The sequence below is a fragment of the Oncorhynchus kisutch genome, linkage group LG4 (assembly GCF_002021735.2).
Source record: "Oncorhynchus kisutch isolate 150728-3 linkage group LG4, Okis_V2, whole genome shotgun sequence".
In the NCBI taxonomy this organism is placed as follows: Eukaryota; Metazoa; Chordata; class Actinopteri; order Salmoniformes; family Salmonidae; genus Oncorhynchus; species Oncorhynchus kisutch.
Genome location: NC_034177.2, coordinates 47739443 through 47755982, shown reverse-complemented (window position 1 = coordinate 47755982; position 16540 = coordinate 47739443). Strand labels below are relative to the sequence as shown.

Genomic DNA, 16540 nt, shown 5'->3' with positions numbered 1-16540 from the left:
TTTATTATAAAAAGCCAAAATGTTGACACAAATACCAAGTCATTTGTGGAATATTATCCGTCTTTCTGTGGCCTCAAATGTTCGGATATAGCTTACTAGTAAAGTTACCAGGTGGCTAGCTAAGGAGGTAACATGACAGCACAAGGTGTAAACAAATGTCCCCGAAGCAGTTTTAGAACGGCCTGCAACATGGTTTATGTATGTACAATGCAGCTCACCAATCCCCCTGCAATAAGAAGAAATAAACATTGGGCTGGTAATATCTTTTTATCTGTTAGGGCTAAAAACAAGCCATTTTCCCTGTAGTAATGGTACAGCCATGATGCCAATGAACATGTGTTCACTTTATTATTCAATAATTACAAGATGCTCCCAAATTTAAAAAATCCAGGTCACAGTAAGTATGGGGTAACTGCAGCCCAATATGGCGACTGAGTATGGGCGAGTAGGTATGTCAAAAGGAGTGGGTGTGTGGAAAGCAAATCGGCTAATTTGGGAAGATTTGTTGTCACTCAAGACCATTTTGCGTGGCTGATTTGGGGTGCATGTTTTGCGTGGCGGATGACCAGTGCACCAGTATCAAGGTGCCTGCCGACCTGAGGTCGGGGCAGCTGTATCAGGGTGTCGCCGGCGGTAGCTAACGTAGCAATTTTTTTTCCTTCCCATGATTTTAATTAAAGTAGGATAGCCACACAACAAATAACTCATATTAATAACCATCTAGATGTCACCTTGATACATACATACAGTTTAAGTATGTATCAAGGGGCTGAACGGCGTCAACACAGGGACATGGTGTCCTTAGTTCCCGCTTCCCGCAACGGCGTGGAAAGTAGCTACCTAGTAGCTAATATCAGAGTGATAGTCACAGGGCCTAAAATTTACTTTTTGGTCCATCAGCTACTGTGGGAGGTAGATTTAAAAATCTACCAGCCACCCAGATTTTTTTCTGCAAAAATGACACCAACAAAACACAAACGGACAAATCAAATTGTATTTTTCATATACACATGGTTAGCAAATGTTAATGCGAGTGTAGCGAAATGCTTGTGCTTCTAGTTCCGAGTAATATCTAACAAGTAATCTAACAGATTCACAAAGACTACCTTGTACACACAAATGTGAAGGGATGAATATGTACATGTAAATATAGGGATGAGCGATGGCCGTGCGGCATAGGCAAGATGCAGTAGATGGTATAGAATCCAGTATATCCATTTGAGATGAGTCTGTGTGTTGGCAGCAGCCACTCTGTTAGTGATGGCTGTTTGATGGCCTTGAGATAGAAGCTGTTTTTCAGTCTCTCGGTCCCAGTTTTGATGCACCTGTACTGACCTCGCCTTCTGGATGATAGTGGGGTGAATAGGCAGTGGCTCGGGTGGTTGTTGTCTTTGATTATCTTTTTATCCTTTCTGTGACATTGGGTGCTGTAGGTGTCCTGGAGGGCAGGTAGTTTGCCCCTGGTGATGCATTGTGCAGACCGCACTATCCTCTGGAGAGCCTTGCGGTTATGGGCGGAGCAGTTGCTGTACCAGGCAGTGATACAGCCCGACAAGATGCTCTCGATTGTGCATCTGTAAAAGTTTCAGAGTTTTGGGTGTCAAGCCAAATTTCTTCAGCCTCCTGAGGTTGAAGAGGTGCTGTTGCGCCTTCTTCATCACACTATCTGTGTGGGTGGATCATTTTCAATTTGTCTGTAATGTGTACGCCAAGGAACTTAACTTTCCACCTTCTCCACTACTGTCCCGTTGATGGGGGGATGCTCCCTCTGCTGTTTCCTGAAGTCCACGATCATCTCCTTTGTTTTGTTGACGTTGAGTGAGAGGTTATTTTCCTGACACCACACTCCAAGGGCCCTCACCTCCTCCCTGTAGGCCATCTCGTCGTTATTGGTAATCAAGCCTACCACTGTAGTGTCGTCTGCAAACTTGATGATTTGAGTTGGAGATGTGCATGTCATATGGGTGAACAGGGAGTACAGGAGAGGGCTGAGAACGCACCTTTGTGGGGCCCCGGTGTTGAAGATCAGCGGGGTGGCCCGTCAGAAAATCCAGGACCCAGTTGCACAGGGCGAGGTCGAGACCCAGGGTCTCAAGCTTAATGACGAGTTTGGAGAGTACTATGGTGTTAAATGCTGAGCTGTAGTCAATGAACAGCATTCTTACATAGGTATTCCTCTTGTCCAGGTGGGATAGGGCAGTGTGCAGTGCAATGGCGATTGCGTCATCTGTGGACTTATTGGGGCGGTAAGCAAATTGAAGTCGGTCTAGGGTACCCGGTAGGGTGGAGGTGATATGATCCCTAACTAGTCTCTCAAAGCACTTCATGACAGAAGTAAGTGCTACGGGGATAGTCATTTAGTCGTTACCTTCGCTTTCTTGGGAATTGGAACAATTGTAGCCATCTTGAAGCATGTGGGCACAGCAGACTGGGATAGGGATTGATTAAAATATGTCCGTTAACCTCTCTGGGATATGTGGGACCTGGCCAAAAGCCAGGGAAAATGCAGAGCTATAAAAATCAGACGTTCATGAAATCACACATGCAAGATAGCAAATTAAAGCTACACTTGTTGTGAATCCAGCCAACATGTCAGATTTCAGAAAGGCTTTTCGGCAAAACCGGTTCCAACTTGCGCAACGTGACTACAAAATATCAGTACCTGTAAACTTTGCCAAAACATTTCAAACTACTTTTGTAATACAACTTTAGGTATTTTTTTACGTAAATAATTGATCAAATTGAAGACGGGATGATCTGTGTTCAATACAGTAAGAAAACAAACTGTAGCATGCTTTCTGGTCACGCGCCTCTATCTAACAGTACACTTCAAGTGACCCTCGTTCAAGATGGCCATACTTCTTCATTACACAAAAGAATAACCTCAACCAATTTCTAAAGACTGTTGACATCAGTGGAAGTGATGAACTGCAGGTCTCTTAGAAATCTGGATTCTCAATGAAAACCCAATGAAAAGAGAGTGACCGCAAAAAAAAAAAATCTGAATGGTTTGTCCTCTGGGTTTTGCTAAATAAGTCCTGTTATACTCAGACATGATTCAAACAGTTTTAGAAACATCAGTGTTTTCTATCCAAACCTACTAATAATATGCATATCTTATCTTCTGGGGATGAGTGGCAGGCAGTTGAATTTGGGCATGCATTTAATCCGGATGTGAAAATACTGCCCCCTGTCACCAAGAAGTTAACACACCAGCCAGCTGGTCTGCGCATGCTCTAAGGACGCGGCTAGGGATGGCGTCTGGGCCGGCAGCCCTGCAAGGGTTAACACGTTTAAATGTTTTGCTCACGTTAGCCATGGTGAAGGAGAGCCCACATGCTTTGGTAGTGGGCTGTGGCACTGTATTGTCCTCAAAGCGAGCAAATAAGTTGCATAATTTGTCTGGTAGCAAGATGTCAATGTCCGCAACGAGGCTTGTTTTCTTTTTGTAATACGTGATTGACTGTAGACCCTGCCACATACGTCTCGTGTTTGAGCCTTTGAATTGCGACTCTACTTTGTCTCTCTACTGATACTTTGCTTGTTTGATTGCCATGCGGAGGGAATAGCTACACTGTTTGTATTCGGTCATGTTTCCAGTTGCCTTGCCATGATTAAAAGCGGTGGTTCGCGCTTTCAGTTTTGCTCGAATGCTGCCATCAATCTACGGTTTCTGGTTAGGGAGGTTTTAATAGTCACAGTGGGTACAACATCACCGATGCAGTTGCTAATGAACTCGATCACCGAGTCAGCGCATACATCAATGTTGTCCCCAATAATGGCCCCGACAGAGATGGTCGCCTCTCTTCGGGTCCTTAGGAAACTATGCAGTAATTTCGTTTTTTTTATGTATTATCACTTACATTGTTAGCCCAGAAAATCTCAAGTGTTATTACATACAGACGGGAAGAACAATTGGATATAAAAGCTACGTCAACTTACCAACATCACGACCAAGAATACGACTTTCCCGAAGCAGATGCTTTGTTCGGACCTCCACCCTGGACGTTGGATCTTATCCCAGAGGCCGATCCAAAATAACGTGGTCGCCGTAGGAGAGGCAGACAGAGCGGCCTACTGGTCAGACTGAGAAGGCGAGCACACCATGCACCGCTTCTGAGCATATTACTCGCCAATGTCCTATGTCTCGACAACAAGGTCTTCCAGAGAGACATTAGAGATTGTAACATTCTCTGTTTCACGGAAACATGGTTCACTCGGGATAAGTTGTCGGAGTCGGTACAGCCACCCGGTTTCTTCACGCATCACACCGACAGTAACAAACAACTCTCTGGTAAGAAGGAGGGCGCGGGTGTATGCCTTATGATTAACGACTCATGGTGTGATCTTAACAACATACAGGAAATTAAGTCCATTTGTTCACCTGACATCAAATGCTGACCGCATTATCTACCAAGAGAATTCTCTTCGATTATAGTCACAGCCGTGTATATCCCCGCCAAGCAGATACCTCGACGGCCCTGAAATAACTTCACTGGACTCTATGTAAACTAGAAACCATACATCCTGAAACTGCATTTATTGTAGCTGAGGATTTTAACAAAGCTAATCTGAGAACAAGACTTCCTAAATTCTACCAGCATATCGAATGCGCAACACAGGCTGGTAGCGTACTCGACCATTGCTACTAACTTCTGCGATGCCTACAATGCCCTCCCTTCGGCAAATCTGACCAAGACTCCATTTTGTTGCGTCCAGCCTATAGACCAAAAGTAAAACAGGAAACGTCCGTGCTCATGTCTATCCAACACTGGTCTGACCAATCGGATTCCATGCTTCAAGATTGCTTCGATCACGTGGACTGGGACATGTTCCGGGTAGCCTCAGACAATAAGCATGCTTTGTAATGTTTCTAAAACAATAAATGTATTTCTAGTAAGAAGTAATGTGGTATATTGTTTAATTAAACATTTTGTGACCTGAGTCTTTTAACCAAAATATCACAGATGAGACAAAAATGTTCAACTGCCTCTTTAAGGGCGGAGGTTACCTTGGTAATGCGGCTCGAGTCCTGTTTGAGGCTGTGAGATATAGTCTGACTAGTAGAAGTGTTGTCTTCTCTTCCCTAGCAGTTGAAACTCAAACATAGAAAAAAGACCTAGCTTGTGAACGAAACAATGTAAATAGACTTTGAACTTGTGTTTCTTGGTTAACTTCAGTAAACTTTCTTTTCAAGTAAACGAGACCAACTTTTTGCCTCTGCGCAGCACTTCTAAAAATGAACCTTTCACTCAGCGCTTCATGTGCGCACAGCCCCCAGCCATGCAGAGTTGCAGCGCGAGGTGGAATAATTTTTAAAGATATTTGCAAACATTCTAAAAACCTGTTTTTGCATTGTCATTGTAGGGTATTGTGTGTAGATTGATTGAAATATTTTATAAATTTTAGAATAAGGCAGTAAGGTAACATAATTTGCAAATACTTTCTGAATGCACTGTATATGCGACCAATATGGACGCATTTAGAGCCTTGGCTAGCAAACATGCTGTCTTAGGTATGATATATCACCAGTGTTTGGATGCGTGTTTATAGATTTAAAAAATAAAACAAATATTTCGCAAATCCGTTAAAGTATTACCACGAATAAAATATATTTATTTATTTTCAAATATATGCTCTGTCTGGGAATAGTTGTGGTGAATTTTCAGTGTATAAATTCTTGTAATTATGTTCTGACCCCCTGACCACCCACTCGTACAAATATCAGCCCTCACCTGAATCTAGCCCCCCCACACACACACACACACACACACACACACACAGTCCTTTTGAGGAGCTGTCACACTGATCTGCAGGTGGTTTGCTATTCCAGCTAATCTATTTGTGACCCCCCCCCCCCCCCCCCCCCTTTGATCAGTCCTATGATGCCCCTGAATCTACCAGCACAATGACACAAGTCATATCCACAGCTGTGATCTAATATAAACTGTTGTGGTCACACACAGTACCAAAGTTAGACTACTTCTTTCTCTCTCCAGAAAGTCCGATTAGAGATTGCGTGCAACAGTCTAGCAGCAAGCAACCCTTTCTGTTACCAGTTTCCCTGGCTTCTAAACAGAGAGCGGAGTTGGGTGGACTTATCATGCATCAAAATGCTGCTTCCTCCTATCATATCATCTGAATTGAATCTTTTCATTTGAGAAATTGTATGGTGGTTAAGTGGATAAGGATGATCTGTTATCTATCTGAAGATTTGATTTGATCAAACAGTTGAGTCCTGTTCCGCAGGAGTCTCGCTAAAGGTCATTCGGACCTGTTGTTGTTCTGAAGAACTTAGTGTAAGTCTGTAGCCAAAAGGTGCATCAGTGGAGGGTCATTACCTGCCCTCCATTAATGAATTACTACAATGCTTTGTCTACCTGGTGTGATACAAAGCAGAGTCGGTGAGTTGGTCAGCTAACCAACATACTCTAAAATAGCCAGCACTATGTCCAGATTAAATGTGTGTTATGGGTGATGTTATGTTATGTTACTGCTGGTAAGATATTATTCCAGTAGAGGCCCACTGTCTGCTGATTTGTTTCGGGGCTCAGATTTATCCACCTGTTGCTGGTATACTCGTTCATGTTCTCTTATTTACGTTCCTATGGCGATTGCTTTGTGGTGGCGAGCATGGTTTCTTCCATTGTCGCATGGCTAGGTTTTTGCTTGGACTTTTCAGTGTCTGTGGTGGCTGACAAATTGGTTGGTCATTTATTTTCTTACTAAACCTGAATCATAAGCAACACACATCAGACACTTTTATGTTTTTTTACTACAAACTCAGACTCACATGAACTACAGACTACCTAAATTGCATACAGTCTTCAAATACTAGCTCTAACAGTCACAAATAACTACATAGCGGACACTATTTACCACACACTGTCACAACAAACTACAGTGCTTGGCCTATAAACAGGCAGGGTTGGGGAGTAACAGATGACAAAAAAACAAACTGTAATCCATTACGTTAATGGCAAATACAGTTGAAGTTGGAAGACAGGGAACTTTTACTAGGATTAAATGTCAGGAATTGTGAAAAACTGAGTTTTAATGTACAATTGATGTCGGAAGTTTGCATACACCTTAGCCAAATACATTTAAACTCAGTTTTTCACAATTCCTGACATTTAATCCTCGTAAAAATTCCCTGTCTTAGGTCAGTTAGGATCACCACTTTATTTTAAGAATGTGAAATGTCAGAATAATAGTAGAGAGAGTGATTTATTTCAGCTTTTATTTCTTTCATCACATTCCCAGTGGGTCAGAAGTTTACATACACTCAATTAGTATTTGGTAGCATTGCCTTTAAATTGTTTCACTTGGGTCAAACGTTTTGGGTAGCCTTCCACAAGCTTCCCACAATTAGTTGGGTGAATTTTGGCCCATTCCTCCAGATAGAGCTAGTGTAACTGAGTCAGGTTTGTAGGCCTCCTTGCTCACACACGCATTTTCAGTTCTGCCCACAAATTTTCTATAGGATTGAGGTCAGGGCTTTGCTATCAGAAGCTTCTAAAGCCATGACATCATTTTCTGGATTTTTCAAGCTGTATAAAGGAACAGTCAATTTAGTGTATGTAAACTTCTGACCCACTGGAATTGTGATACAATGAATTCTAAGTGAAATAATCTGTCTGTAAACAATTGTTCTAAAAAATTACTTGTGTCATGCACAAAGTAGATGTGCTAACCGACTTGCCAAAACTATAGTTTGTTAACAAGAAATTTGTGGAGTGGTTGAAAAACAAGTTTTAATGACTCCAACCTAAGTGTATGTAAACTTCCGACTTCAACTGTATATTGTAATCAGATACAGATACTTTCGAAAAAATATACTGAGCAAAATGTTTCATGAGCTGAAATAAGTTCCCTGAAATGTTCCAGAAACATAAAAAGCTTATTTCACTCAAATTTTGAGCACAAATTTGTTTACATCCCTGTTTTCTCCTATGCCAAGATAATCCATCCACCTGACAGGTGTGGCATATCAAGAAGCTGATTAAACAGCATGATCATTACACAAGTGCACCTTGTGCTGGCGACAATAAAAGGCCACTCTAAAACACAATGCCACAGATGTCGCAAGTTTTGAGGGAGCGTGCAATTGGCATGCTGACTGCAGGAAAGTCAACCAGAGCTGTTGCCAGATAATTGAATGTACATGTTTCTACCAAATGCCGCCTCCAACATCGTTTTAGAGAATTTGGCAGTACGTCCAACTGGCCTCAACCACATACCACGTGTAACCACACCAGCCCAGGACCTCCACATCTGGCTTCTTCACCTGCAGGATCGTGTTAGGGGGAGCTGAGGCATATTTCTGTCTGTAATAAGGCCCTTTGTGGCACACGTACAGTATACACAGGTTCGTAATTAGGTTTGGGTATTGACTGCTGCTCCTCTTTCCTGGTTTCATTTCAATGGCCTTTAGCACTATACTGTAGAGTGTAGCGGTTTCTATGGGAAATGCACCTAAAAATGGTGGATGTACAGAGGGGATACAGAAGAACACCAAAAGGAGGCTGAATATGTTGTTTGTGTTGATTTTTCAGAGGTACACTGTTTTGGTAAAGAATGAGCTGACTACAGCCACACAAGTCTGGCCAAATGGTCCAAGCCACCTTACTTTTGCTGTGATAAGTCTATTTTACCCTTTGGCCATCATATTAGACTGAATCACTTGCCCAGCTGAGATATAGACCAAGAAAACTCATCTTATAATGGCGTCCTTGTGTATGTATTGTGCGAGGCACTGCATTTTTTTTGTGGTGAAGGTGACCTGTAGTTAAAGACCGAGTGGTATTGATTGATCGATCTCTGCCTCAGTATGCAGCTTTGGCATGAAAGACTGCTGATATCATATGGTTAGCAGTTAAGATGGACACCACTACAATATACTCACATAGTGTGATGATGCTCATGTGAAGGCCATTACAATATACACTACAGTTCAAAAGTTTTGGGTCACTTAGAAATGTCCTTGTTTCTAAAAATTTTTTTTAAAGAATGTCCTTTTAAAATATTATATTGATCAGAAATACAGTGTAAATGACTATTGTAGCTGGAAACTGCAGATTTTTTTATGGAATATCTACATGGGCATACAGAGGCCCATTATCAGCAACCATCACTCCTATGTTCCAATGGCACGTTGTGTTAGCCAATCCAAGTGTATCATTTTAAAAGGCTAATTGATCATTAGAAAACACTTTTGCAATTATGTTAGCACAGCTGAAAACTGTTGTTTGATTTTAAAGAAGCAATACAACTGGCCTTCAGACTAGACGAGTATATGGGGCATCAGCATTTGTGGGTTTGAGTACAGGCTCAAAATGGCCAGATACAAAGAACTTTCTTCTGAAACTCGTCAGTCTCTTCTTGTTCTAAGAAATGAAGGCTATTCCATGCGAGAAATTGGCAAGAAACGGAAGATTTCATACAATGCTAGTACTACTCCCTTCACAGAACGGCGCAAACTGGCTTTAACCAGAATAGATAGAGGAGTGGGAGGCCCCCGTGCACAACTGAGTAAGAGGACAAGTATATTAGTGTCTAGTTTGAGAAACAGACACCTCACAAGTCCTCAACTGGCAGCTTCATTAAATAGTACCCACAAAACACCAGTCTCAATGTCAACAGTGAAGATGCGACTCAGGGATGCTGTCCTTCTAGGCAGAGTTGCAAAGAAAAAGCCATATCTCAGATTGGCCAATAAAAAAAAAAGATTAAGATGGGAAAAAGAACACACACTGGACAGAAGAAGATTGGATAAAAGTGTCATGGACAGATTAATCTAAGTTTGAGGTGTTTGGATCACAAAGAAGAACATTCGTGAGATGCAGAGAAAATGAAAAGATGCTGGAGGAGTGATGCCATCTGTCAAGCATGGTGGAGGCAATGTGATGGTCTGGGGGTGCTTTGGTGGTGGTAACGTGGGAGATTTGTGCAGGGTAAAAGGGATCTTGAAGAAGGAAGGCTATCACTCCATTTTGCAACACAATGCCATACCTTATGGATGAAGCTTAATTGAAGCCAATGTCCTCCTACAACAGGACAATGACCCAAAGCACAGCTCCAAACTATGCAATAACTATTTAGGGAAGAAGCAGTCAGCTGGTATTCTGTCTATAATGGAGTGGCCAGCACAGTCACCGGATCTCAACCCTATTGAGCTGTTGTGGGAGCAGTTTGACCACATGGTACATAAAGAAATGCCCATCAAGCCAATCCAACTTGTGGGAGGTGCTTCAGGAAGCATGGGGTGAAATCTCTTCAGATTACCTCAACAAATTGACAACGAGAATGCCAAAGGTCTGCAAGGCTGTAATTGCTGCAAATGGAGGATTCTTTGACAAAAGCAACGTTTGAAGGATACAGTTATTATTTCAATTAAAAATCATTATTTATAACCTTGTCAACGTCCTGACTATATTTCCTATTAATTTTGCAACTCATTTCATGTATTTTTTCATGGAAAACAAGAACATTTCTAAGTCTCTCCAAACTTTTGAACGGTAGTGTAGATGCACTTACTGAACATCGACGGTGACGCCCTTCTGGGGAAGGACACAGGTGAAAATCCATAGGCTCCAAGGTGCGACAATGAGAAAATGTTGACCTAGGTCAAAGAATGGGGATTGGTACTTGAACCTGAAAAGCCTATGAGCAGACTGCGGCCTTGGACAGTGGCTGGTAGAACACAATCTACACACTCGCTTAGTGATGCCAAGGCCAGTAGTAAAGTGAAAGATGGAATAATATGCTTCTCAGCGGCTAGTAGCTGCTCTGAAAGGATCTTTAGCACAATAGACGACATGTCCTAGAACGAGCTAAAGGCTTAGAGACTGGGTCTAAGCAACGTGCCTTCTCTGCTCTCGGGGCCGTCAGACCTGAAGGGTGGAGAACGCGCTTGTTTGCCCCCATCTCCTAAACTATCTCGAGGATATACGATCATCATCCTTGTCATCCCATAACTCGCCTTCGCCTGACACTACGTCGTCAGACCGTGAGGGGAGGGAATGGAGGCTATCCATGACCTCTCCCCAACTGGGTTCTGTTGCGGGGAGCTGAGCCTCAGCCTTCGCTGTTGGCTCGGAGGCGTGTGCTAGGCTTTGCTCGTCTTGTGATGGCTAGCAAATGGTAGCTTGTGTAAACCGTTTTATAAGCTGGCTAGTTAGAAGCCTTGTGGCTAATAGATAGCAATTATAAGCACAGTAGAATGCTATAGCCTTTAAAACTTTTAGACAGTTTCCATAATGGTTATAAGATATATAGCTGGCAAACATTTAGTTGTGAATTCCATTCTGTAACTAGATTAGCTGGCGCGTGCTGCACAACAGTTAGTAACTCGCTTGTGAAGAAACACCATGTGACTGGAGACTGCCATTAAGATTCATAACGAAAAATGTGAAATTGAGAATGTGATCTGCTGTTTCTCCTATTGTATTGCACAAGTTGACTGCATGTATTTACTTAAAAAGTAGTTACAAATATTAAAACATTTCAAATAAATAGTTTCAACAGTATTGACAATATTGAAAAACCATCCTGTGGTTATTAAAAAATAAGAATTTGTTCTTAACTGACTTGCCTAGTTAAATAAAGGTGGGCTAACCCAGCCTGGTCTCATAGACTAGACATAACATGGTAAAGGTACATTTGTCCACTCAAATTAGTATTGTTACATTTGGTATGGTTACATAAGAAAGATAGTTAGTTCATTAAGTAAAAAATGAAAGCAGGGTGATTTGTAGTGGTGGATGGGTGGGCGTATACACGAATGTTGAATCTCATGGACAATTTACTATCAACTTTTCAACCATTTACTACTTTTTAGCTACTTTGCAACAATATTGATAACAACGATGCTGTTTTAAATCCACCAGTGTTCTATAATTACACTAAGTTTGTGTTTCTTACATCTGCAAACAGCTAGTTTGTCTTAGTAAGTTGGGCCTAAATCTTGTTAGCTCCTAATGCTAATTGGTAATGCTAATCGCTAGCTAACTAATACATGTACTGAGTCAGAGCAAACATAACTAGCCATATAGCCTGATAATACCAGTGATTGGTGTAGACCTAAATCTGCATGTGTAACAGTATCTTCTAAATCAAAGGAATACACAAAGCAAGAATATGTTAGCTACATGAAGTAGCTAAGAGAGGACATTCAATGTATATGAAGATTATAGGGTCCCCTAGGAACACTTGTCAACACTTTGGTTTCTACTCTGTCACAATAACTCCTCCCTGGCATTTTCATTTGTAATGTCAAAACACTGCATTTAAAGTATCCTATATTATATTCTAACTATAGAATTATAATAATCATTCTACTTCCATGATTCCAACAGTTCACCCAAGTGTTATGCTCTAAATCACAAGTCAAACCGCAATTTTAACATATTGTGTAGCCCTACGTGGCAGTGTGGAAATGGATGAAAATGTATTTTGGTTTGAAGTTGCATTGAACAGTATAAAACAATCAGAATGGAGAAAAACAAATTGAAATCACTTAGAATGTATGTGTTGCCACCCTAGGGTCACGCACTACTCATAAAGCAAATGTACAACTTTTATCATTCAAAAACATAAAGTACTGTCAAAAATGTTTACACCATAATATAATAATTTGGCCATATCGCACAGCTCTACTTAGCATCTTAGCTAACCCTAACCTTAATCCTTTTAGCTTACCCTTTAACCTAACTCCTAAACTTAACCTAAACTTAGCCTAGCTAATTTTAGCCAGCTAGATAACGCTAGCCACCTACCTAGAAGTCGTAAAATACATAAGTTTAGTAAATTCATAACATATTGAAAATTTTTTGCAAATTCTGAACATTCATTCGTAACATATATGAAATGGGTGATGGGCATACACAAATTAATACATACCATACGAGTGTCTCGGATTTATGTACAGAATAATATGAAATGCTCTGAGACTAGGTTGGCTAACCGAGTCTCAATAGATAGCCGTGAAGCTAGCTACCAAAGGAGACTGAGGTACGAAAGGAATTTCTACGCAGTTAAAAACCTTTTTGGTCAATACTGAACCTTTCCACAGGGTCTGAAAACATAGGCTTGGCAGTGATATCCTTCAGGGTTCGCTTTTGAGCAGTTAAGCAGGAAGTCAGGGATCCAGTCGTGCTGAGGATAGTTGGAGAGTAATGCTCTTCGAGAGGGGGAAAAAGCGAGTGACCAGGCGCAGGGTGGGTGGCTCCTTTTTATAAGGAGGTGAAGGGCTCACCTCATTCTCAACTTTACTTACCTGTCTCCGACAGATGCTTTTGATAGTTCCATCCGAGAGTATTGGTGATCCTGGCAAATCCCCCTAGTGATACATCAACACAAGTATTTGAAAGAGAACTATTGAACGGTTTGGGACAGAGACGCATATTTCTACATTGTAATGGACACTGTGCAACCTTTTGGTAGGCTGTTGGCAGGCTTTTTGGCTGCGGTACAGCAAAGCCAATTCAGCCTATGCTCAGGGTTCTCACAGGCTAAGTTAAATGATAGGCTACAATGACTTTGCTCATGATGCATACCACAAAAAACACGGATACAAATGTAACAACAGCACAACAACTACTTGACTGAAAAGTATGTGGACACCTGCTCGTCGATCATCTCATTCCAAAATCATAGGCATTAATATGGAGTTGGTCCCCCCCCTTGCTGCTATAACAGCCTCCACTCTTCTGGGAAGGCTTTCCACTACATGTTGGAACATTTCTGCTAGGACTTACTTCCATTCAGCCACAAGAGCATTAGTGAGGTCAGGCACTGATGTTGGGTGATTAGGCCTGACACGCAGTCGGTGTTCCAATTCATCCCAAAGGTGCTCGATGGGGTTGAGGTCAGGGCTCTGTGCAGGCCAGTCAAGTTCTTCAACACCGATCTCAACATACCTTTTCTGTATGGACCTCACTTTGTGCACGGGGGCATTGTCATGCTGAAATAGGAAAGTGCCTTCCCCAAAACTGTTGCCACAAAGTTGGAAGCACAGCATCGTCTAGAATGTCATCGTATGCTGTAGTGTTAAAATGTCCTTTCACTGGAACTAAGGGGCCTAGACTGAATAATGAATAACAGCCCCAGATTATTATTCCTCCTCCACCAAATTTTACAGTTGGCACTATGCATTTGGGCAGGTAGCGTTCTCCTGGCCTCCGACAAATCCAGAAATGTCATGATCTGACATGTTGGAAAGGTGGCATTCCGTGATGGTGCCATGTTGAAAGCCAATGTTTGTCTATGGAGATTGCATGGCTGTGTGCCATTTTATACACACGTCAGCAACGTGTGTGGCTGGAATAGCCGAATCCGTTAATTTGAAGGTGTGTCCACATACTTTTGTGTATATATAGTGTAATGTGACTAAAACTATTGACTTAAATTGTTGTGCATCATCATGGGTAAGCTCTGGGAATCTTTCAGCTGAAAAATGTGGATCTTTGTGGATGTTTGGGTTTCCATCGCATTTTCAACTCTACCAATGATTTTGCCATCAAAATCATTGTTGCGATTTAAATAGCAAACATGCCCAATCTGGTTTTGGCGCATGCTCCCTAGACGAGTTCGCTGATGAAGTGGACAGGGGGTTATGAGATCTGGGGAAGAGCAAGATTATCATTTTATTTGATGATTGACAGCCAAGCACCAATCATGACATCAGCTTTCAAATAATAGCCTACCCTCGATATTTAGCCTTTTGGCTTAACACCCTAAACCCTCTTCATGTTGACTGCTAGGTTGGTGATGATGAGGGAGTTTGGGTTAAGGACACAGATGGATTAGATGTCCTGTTATGGTTTGAAATGCAAATGCATAGAATTCATCGACATTGTTCAAGCATCTCCCATAGAGGCATCTTTAAAGGAAGTCCAGGCGAGCTCACAGCAGAGGGCCCTTAGGTAATTGGTTCAGGGGGATCTTGTTTAGAAAATTATCATTCATCATATTTCTGTTCGTTCCCAGCAGCTACTGTACCACTGTATGATTTAGTGTAGCCGCATCATACATTTAATTTCATTGGGCTCTCTATCTGGCAGTTGTCCAGTTCTCATTGGGCTCTCTGTCTGGCAGTTGTCCGGTTCTCATTGGGCTCTCTGTCTGGCAGTTGTCCGGTTCTCATTGGGCTCTCTGTCTGGCAGTTGTCCGGTTCTCATTGGGCTCTCTGTCTGGCAGTTGTCCGGTTCTCATTGGGCTCTCTGTCTGGCAGTTGTCCGGTTCTCATTGGGCTCTTTTTGGGGAAAGGCAACAAACGATTGTATTGTTTTAAGAATATTTAAAAAATAATAAATTAGAAAAGAGTAAAACCATATGCATTCTATCTCCAAGACGGTTGGGACACATGGCATTAATGGACTAGCTTGACTGTCTTCCTAGCGTCTTCTAGTCATGCACTCTCGTGTAGGTTCGTTGAGAGGGGTTGTCATGGTTACCTGTTTCATGCAGAGGTGAAAGAAAAGCCCACCCCCACATTTAAATGAGAGCTACTGATTGGCTGAGTGGCTGGTTACAGACACCCCCTCCTGATTCTACAATGTTACTAAAGGGAAAGGGGGATACCTAGTCAGTTGTACAACTGAATGCATTCAACTGAAATGTGTCTTCCGCATTTAACCCAACCTCTCTGAATCAGAGCTGCCTTAATCAACATCCACGTCTTCGGTGCCTGGAGAGAGGGCAGTCCTGCGTTATGATTGGCCTGACCAGCTGTCACTCAAATACAGATGCCTATCACGTACAAAGAAACTGGACTAAGGGAGGGCTAGGGGGCCCTCAAGCAAATTGTGTGCTGTGTGCTCTTAGGCAAGGTTTTATTGCCTTGACTCTCACTGTGTGTGGTTTGCCTGTGGTGTGTTTCTCTGACTGTCATCAAGACAGATGTCACTGAGAAATGGAAGGTGAATTGTAGCCTACATAATGTGCGTCAGCTTCTCTTTACACAGCTTGAGTAGGGTGAAATGGTGATCTTTTCTGTGATGTCTCTTTTAGGTTAATGGCCTTTTTGATAGTGTACTGTACAGTTGGTACATACACCGAGTCGTACTGTTAGTTTTTTATTCATGAACTCAACAATTTGCTCAGTATATTGGCGAGCCTAGGTGCCTGTTCATATGAACTTGTACTGTGAGTGTATTTGTACTTGTGTGATTGTTTGTTCTTGGGCATGCGTGTGTTTGTTTTGTATATATGTGTCCTTCTTCAAACATTGGAGTTAACTGATAGCTGTGTATACATAGGGACCATAGAGCTAGATGAGGATATCAGTGTTCCTGACAGATAGACATGGTCTGTGTCCCAAATGGCACCCTATTCTCCATATAGTGCACTGTTTTGAAGCAAGGCCCATGGGGTTCTGTAGGGAGTAGGGTGACATTGGTGACGCAGACCTGATTCTGTTCTTGGTCATTGTTGTTGGGAAGCACAAGGCTAATCCATTCTGCACATGTGTATATTCTCCACACGTAGAGAACAGGCGAATGGTGCTTGTTTAATAAAGTTATGTCAAAGCTGAATCTCA

General features: G+C 42.0%; 1 protein-coding gene across 8 annotated transcripts in view; it reads left to right on the top strand.

The window, feature by feature from the left end:
- LOC109889622 (suppressor of tumorigenicity 7 protein homolog) overlaps positions 1–16540 on the top strand; it is a 72167-nt gene that overhangs the window by 28830 nt on the left and 26797 nt on the right. The window lies entirely within an intron of this gene.